We start from the raw sequence: 6,710 nt of genomic DNA, 5'->3' as shown, positions 1-6,710 counted from the left end.
CTAGTAACTAGAACGTCAATATATACAAAAACATTTACAAAAATTTGCTTACAAATCACTATTCTCAAGAACCATTCACAATTACATACTCACAAAAGTTACCTATAAACACAAATCTGAGAAAAACATAAGATTTTGACGGCGATATCATACATTCATCCATCGGCAATTTGCGAAATTCCAAAAAGGTACATAATTCTTTTAACCTTCAAAATTATTTCACATTAGTGAAATAAACAATAGCAACTTAGTCGACTGTTATGTAGTTAAAAGAAATGGAGATGATAGCAATGAGTTCAAAAGGGCTTTTATACAATCAGACTTAAATTTAATTCATTTTCATATAAAATAAATTTATTTTATTCTTAAAAAATGTCAATATTAAAACTTTTGCCCAAAACTTTTGCAAAAATCCATGTTCAGAAATAAATTTTGAAAAAAAAATGATATCAAACTTTTTACGAACAACTATTGCAAAAATCCATTTTAAAAAAAAAAAACTACATTAATTTGCGAAAAGTAACGATTTTTGTTTTTATAAAAAAAATTACAATATCAAATTGTGTATGAAAATTTTTAAATTTCATTTCAAATATAATTGAAGCTCAAAATGTTAAAATTTAGAAAAGGACAAGATTTAAAATGATGAAAATTTTAAATATCAATGTGTAATAACAGAATTAGAAGTTAGACAAGGAAAAAAACTGAAATTAGTTTATACTTTCCGGTTACAATTTTGGGATCATGGATCAAATTTTACCCTTGCTAATGCCCTAAAAAAGTAGAATTTGTTTTTTTTTAAATGAGGCACGCATCGCGTGCGTAAATTGCTTGTTATTTCATAAGTATGGAGCAATGAAGCTAGTCATAATAATTAAGCTCAAGTAGTCCTCCCGTCCGAGAATACTCTTTACATATTTTTTTTCATCTGTCCTAAAATACTCTTTATATTTATATTTTGGAATATGACTCACTATTATTTTAATTATATATCTTTTAACTATTAGCCCACACACTCTCTCCTCCAAATAAAATAATACCACTCTTATTAGTTATTACTACCTACCAACTCTAACCATGGTCCACATTTTCTCTCCTTAAAATAAAATAATACTATTTTTACTAAGTATTAACTTCTATCACATCTACTTTTCAATAAAATAACAATTGATAACCAAACAACAACATATGATCTAAAACTACGTGCCTTGATAAGTGTCAAGAGTATTCTGAGACGGAGGGAGTACCTTTTACTTTTTTAGTCTTACCAAGCTAAGCTCCTAGTAGTAAGGAAAAGGTTTGGTTCGATCCTTAGGGGTATTTTGGGAGGAGGAGTGATAAAACGCTAGCAGCTAGAGATTTTATTAGTCTCTAGGAGGACTCAAAAGCAAATAGAGGAGTGGGAAGGAATTTGGCAGAGAAAAAAAAAGCTAGCATCCATGTGTCATCATGTAATTAGCACACATGTCACAATATTGTTTATCCAAAACAAATTATTTTTTGCAATTTTTAAACTTGTATATCTCAAGAAATATATTTTAGAAAAAAATAAAACATATACTAATATTCATATATTTTTATTCTCTACAAATAGATATCCATTTTGATATAATTTCATCATATATCAGTTTTAAAATTTATATCAGTTTTAATTACCTTACGTCAAACAAGTTTATTGTTATAAGAAACAAGTGTATTTTAACAAGCAACAAGTGTATTGTATGGGGAAACAAGTGTATGTTAACAAGAAACAAGTGTATGTTAACGAGAAACAAGTGTATTGTAATAATAAGAAACAAGTGTATGTTAACAAGAAACAAGTGTATGTTAACGAGAAACAGGTGTATTGTAATAATAAGAAACAAGTGTCTTATAAAAAACAATTGTATTTCAACAAGAAACAAGTGTATTGTATTAAGAAACAAGTGTATGGTAATAAGAAACAAGTGTATGTTAACATAAAACAGGTGCATTGTAATAACAAGATACAAGTGTGTTATAAGGATAAGAGTAAAATAAATATATGATGAAATTATATCAAAATGAATGTCTATTTATAGAGAATAAAAATATATAAATATTGGTATATTTTTTATTTTTTACTAAAATATATTTCTTGAGATATACAAGTTTAAAAATTGCAAAAAGTAATTTGTTTTGGATAAACAATATTGTGACATGTGTGCTAATTACATGTTGACACATGTATGCTAACTTTTTTTTTTCTCTGCCAAATTCCTTCCCACTCCTCTATTTGCTTTTGAGTCCTCCTAGAGACAAATAAAATCTCTAGCTGCTATCGTTTTATCATGGCTCATTTTGGGAGAGGGTCTCCCCTTACCATCCCTTCACTCTTAAAGTGTCTGTCAGCAAACTTAGGTCTGGTTAACCTACAAGAGGTTTCGGTGTGGCAGGGTCTTTCATCTTATCGTGGGGTCCCTAATAATTTTCCCCAAAAGTAATTTTTCGTCCGTGTAAAGTACAAGTACTTTTTAGGCGTCTATATATGTTTGAGTTGCACGTTGTAAAAGAAGATAATCAAGATATTATATGACTATATTGAAAATTTTAAAAAATCATACGGTCTTGCAGTATTGGAGATGGGTGTCTGCCTCACTGCCTTGGGATAGCATTAAGTTTGTTAGTGTCGTCTCTTAGCAGAATGAGAAAAAATTTGTATTTTCTAATATTTTTCAGGAAAAGATATTTGATACTTTGTGTGTCCCAAAACATAGTTCCTATTTTAATTTTGGGTATCCCAAAAATATTTTTGTTTCTATATTTATTTCTATATTTTTTTCAAAATTTGCCTAGTAAAACCATGTTCCCATCATTTATTTACTTCTTTGAATTAGTTTTTTGCTTTGTTTATTAACCGAAGTGTTACAATTAATGCTCTTTTATAAAGATACTAGCTTTTGGACCCGTGCAAAAATGCACGGGAACTTTTTTGTTTAATAAGCATGTTTATATACCAACTACAGTAAAATCATATAAAAGATTCTCTACGTCCACTCGATTTAATATACGCTTATGTACTACTCGAAACTGAAATGAGTTTAACCTCTATACCATATTAAATTAATAAACTTTGAACGATGTATTGAAATACAGAATAATCCTATACATATTTAACCAAAAACAAACCATCAATGATGCACTTTACACAGAAAGACAAAAAATGCTCCTTTATGTCAATTATGAAGTTGTTTTGCAAATACATGATACTCTTAGGTTGTAGAAGACTTATTTATATATGTCATTAGCTATAATATTAGACATATCATGTTCTTTCTTACAAATCAGTATTATTATACACTTTCTACCCGTGACTTTAGAAATGACCACATAAAATTGGCTATGGCTGAAAACCGAACTTGGGAGATACAAACCCATATGTGATAGGGATATCTTTGACTTTTATTTATAATCATTGCAAAACACAATTCAAGGAAAATTTTGTTCCATTTGACAGAATGAGTGTCATACGGGGTATAAATACCATAATACTCCCAATTCCTTGACATACTCAGACCCCTTTAAATGATTTTCTAGAAAATATCAAATATATGTTTTCTACTATATATAGTTGATATAGGATTATTTCCCTTTCCCCAGCTAAAAAAGTAACGTGATTGATTTTCTTGTTGCTGGCTCCTTGAGTGTAACGCCCCGACAAAATCACATAGCCTTAATCGTCAGCGGAAGCATAACCTAATCCTGTGGGTTATGGCCCACAAATAAAATATAGCCTAAAGTTGAAAATTCACTATACAATTACTCATCGCAAGATAATACTTGTTTATCCATTATACAAAGTATCTTAAAACCTCATGAATCATACATAATCTTCATAACGCAATATAATCGTGATCCACAACTGTTCTCCCATACCTAAAACATAAAACAAAACGTCGTGAGCCGAGGCTCAGTAACATACTACTCTAACATCGTAAATTCATTTCACATCATTTTATTTATAAACAGGGAGGAGAGAATAAGTAAAACATTTCACAAACATATCATAACATGTTACATTATCTTCTTTATCATGTTCATCATCATATATCTTTTACTTTGGTAACTTGGCTAGTACATCATAACATAGGGGACGTCTCCCACTACATAACAGTCAGGCGGTCACATCATAGGTGACACTTGCGGTGCCCGTATCATTTAAACATCAGGCGGTCACAACATAGGTGACACTTGCGGTGCCCGTATCATAAAACAGTCAGGCGGTCAAACATAGGTGACACTTGCGGTGCCCGTATATAAACATCAGGCGGTCACAACATAGGTGACACTTGCGGTGCCCGTATCATACTGCCAAGAACCATCTTTCACTGTACTTTATCATGTTTGTCTCTTTTTACATACATAATTACATTACATCATTGTAATCATAATCATGAAACATCATTAAAATCATAGTGGCATCATACTCATATTTTCATAAACATCAAAATCATTTCATATCATCGAAAATCATCATATTCATAAAACCTTTCATATCCCACAATCCATACATCAACAACATAGTGCGAAATACCATAAAACATCATTCGAAAGGGATTGTGGGTGTTAGCAGTAGACGTTACCTGAATTCCTGCTTACCAACCATGATAGCCGGGGGAGGCTTGTAATATCCTTTATCTTCTTTAATCTATTCAAGAATAATTTTATTAATGAACGTTTCGTTATTTAGCTTTTAAGCTTAAATATTAGTTAGCGCTCGTTAAGGTCATAGCGGTCATTATAACGTCGTAAAGGTCTCCTTAAAGGTCATTATTTCTTAATCGTTAATAACTTTTTAATTAAGGTGACTCTTTAATCAACTAATTAGTGAAATAACTCTTTAGCTATATTTTTAGAAATTAAGAAATTAAAGTTATATTCTACATATTATTAACCTTTCGAAAACTATTATTATTCTAGTTCATAGTTAACAACTTAATTAAACTATAATAGGCCATTAACATTATTTTAATATTATTTAGTCTTTAAAACTAACAAGTCAAGTAACTAATTATTAAAGTGAACTTAAGATTAGTGAAGTACTCAAACTTAAACTCAATTATAACACAACTTAATGAATTATTTTTAATTAGTTTTAAACAACTCAACTAGTTTAGAAATCATGAATTATAACCCAATAATAGATTTTAGTAAATAAGTTAGGTGGTTTAGTAAAACTAACTAAATCAGTCCACTAAAGCTCAATATATTAAAGCGACAAAGATTAACTTAAATGATTAACTAAGTAAATTCAGATTATAAGCCCAAATTATCTAACTTAATAATTAAACTAACATACTTAATAAAATACTAAATCAGCTTTAGTTTAACTCAATTAGCCCATTTAATAATAAGTAGCTTAGCTAATACTATAAAGAGGTCAGATTTGAGCCTAACTATTGTACATGCAACAAGTTTATAGCCCATAGTAAAATTCAGATTAAAAATTAAGTTACTTATGAGTTCAAGATTCTAGGCCCAAACAAAAATAGTAAAGGTTAAAGGTTATATCTTGGGCTTGCATTAGTAAACTAAGGAAATCAGAAATTAAAAGGGGAAAACCATCACCTCTGCTACTAGGAGCAGGAGGACGAAATCACGCCTGAGGGAGGGACGCCGGCGAGCAGCAACGACGACCTCCGGCGACGGTCTCCGGCGGTTCAGCGCTCGTGGGTCGTCCGCAGTGCTGCGCGTGCAGCAGCGTCACGCGAAGAAGGAGAGGGGCGTGAGAGACCGCGCGAGGAGAAAGAGAGAGAGCGTGAGGGTGCTGGCGCGGGTCTCCGGCGAGCTGCGCGGTGGTCGACGAACGATAGCGGGGTGGGGACGGAACTGGGTGCGGTGCGAGACCGGCGCGTGGTGGCCGACGGAAGTGTTTCGTGGGGGGGGGGGGGGGGAAACCGAAACAGAGGAGAGAGTAAAAATTTGGGGGTTTCTTTTTAGATTTATTTTTTTACAATTTTCCGGCGATTATTGACTGAATTTTTGTTTAGAGAGAGAAAGAGGATGAAGGTTATTGTTGGTGGGTTCTTGATGTTGAATCTCCATGGCTATTTATAGTGGAGTTTGGAGGTTTAAAATCAGTGGTTGGGAGGAAGATGGTGAAGTAAATAATCTGATTTTGTTAACTTGAAGAAGCTTTGGGTGAGGATTGGTGACAGATTTTCTGAAGAAGGAGAAGGAAGTTGTGATTGCATGAGTGACAAATGGACATGGTGGAGTGAGGAAGAAGACACCATTAATGGGGGATTTGACCATGCTTTCTTTTCTCTTTTTCCCTCTTTGCTTCCCAACCCAAAATCAGAATTTCATTCCCACGATACCACCTAAACGTGACTTTAGTAAGACTTTGGGTGAAATGTTGACACTTTGTACTTTGAAGAATTAACAACTACATTAGCCTTCTTGATTAACTCCTAAAATCGTAAATTGTAAATTATCATCATAACTTAAGTTGATAAATTTTATGTTAAAAATTCTATAATCATTTTATCATACGATGCTTAATTAGTGGAACGAATAAAATATATTCTAACTACATTATTATGTTAATTATTCACTTAAGTACGTTTAAGATTTTTAGGATATTACATCCTTACCCCCTTAGAAAAAGTTTCGTCCTCGAAACTTACATAGCATTGTCAAAAGGATAAAATCATGCATTCATAAACTTGAACATTCATACATAAGATTTC

At 32.0% G+C, this 6,710-nt stretch overlaps 1 long non-coding RNA gene across 1 annotated transcript; it reads right to left on the bottom strand.

Moving 5' to 3' along the window:
- Positions 1–3,748: 3,748 nt before the first annotated feature.
- LOC125499023 (uncharacterized) lies at positions 3,749–5,903 on the bottom strand. The gene is made up of 3 exons (XR_007275685.2): positions 5,587–5,903; positions 4,602–4,666; positions 3,749–3,894 (listed from the first exon to the last, which is right to left on the bottom strand). It is a non-coding gene; the product is annotated as an uncharacterized LOC125499023 (long non-coding RNA).
- Positions 5,904–6,710: the final 807 nt, after the last annotated feature.

The sequence above is a fragment of the Beta vulgaris genome, chromosome 6, assembly GCF_026745355.1.
Source record: "Beta vulgaris subsp. vulgaris cultivar EL10 chromosome 6, EL10.2, whole genome shotgun sequence".
NCBI classification, from domain to species: domain Eukaryota; kingdom Viridiplantae; phylum Streptophyta; class Magnoliopsida; order Caryophyllales; family Amaranthaceae; genus Beta; species Beta vulgaris.
Note: the sequence above shows the minus strand (reverse complement) of the source record. Positions and strands in the feature narration are given on the sequence as shown.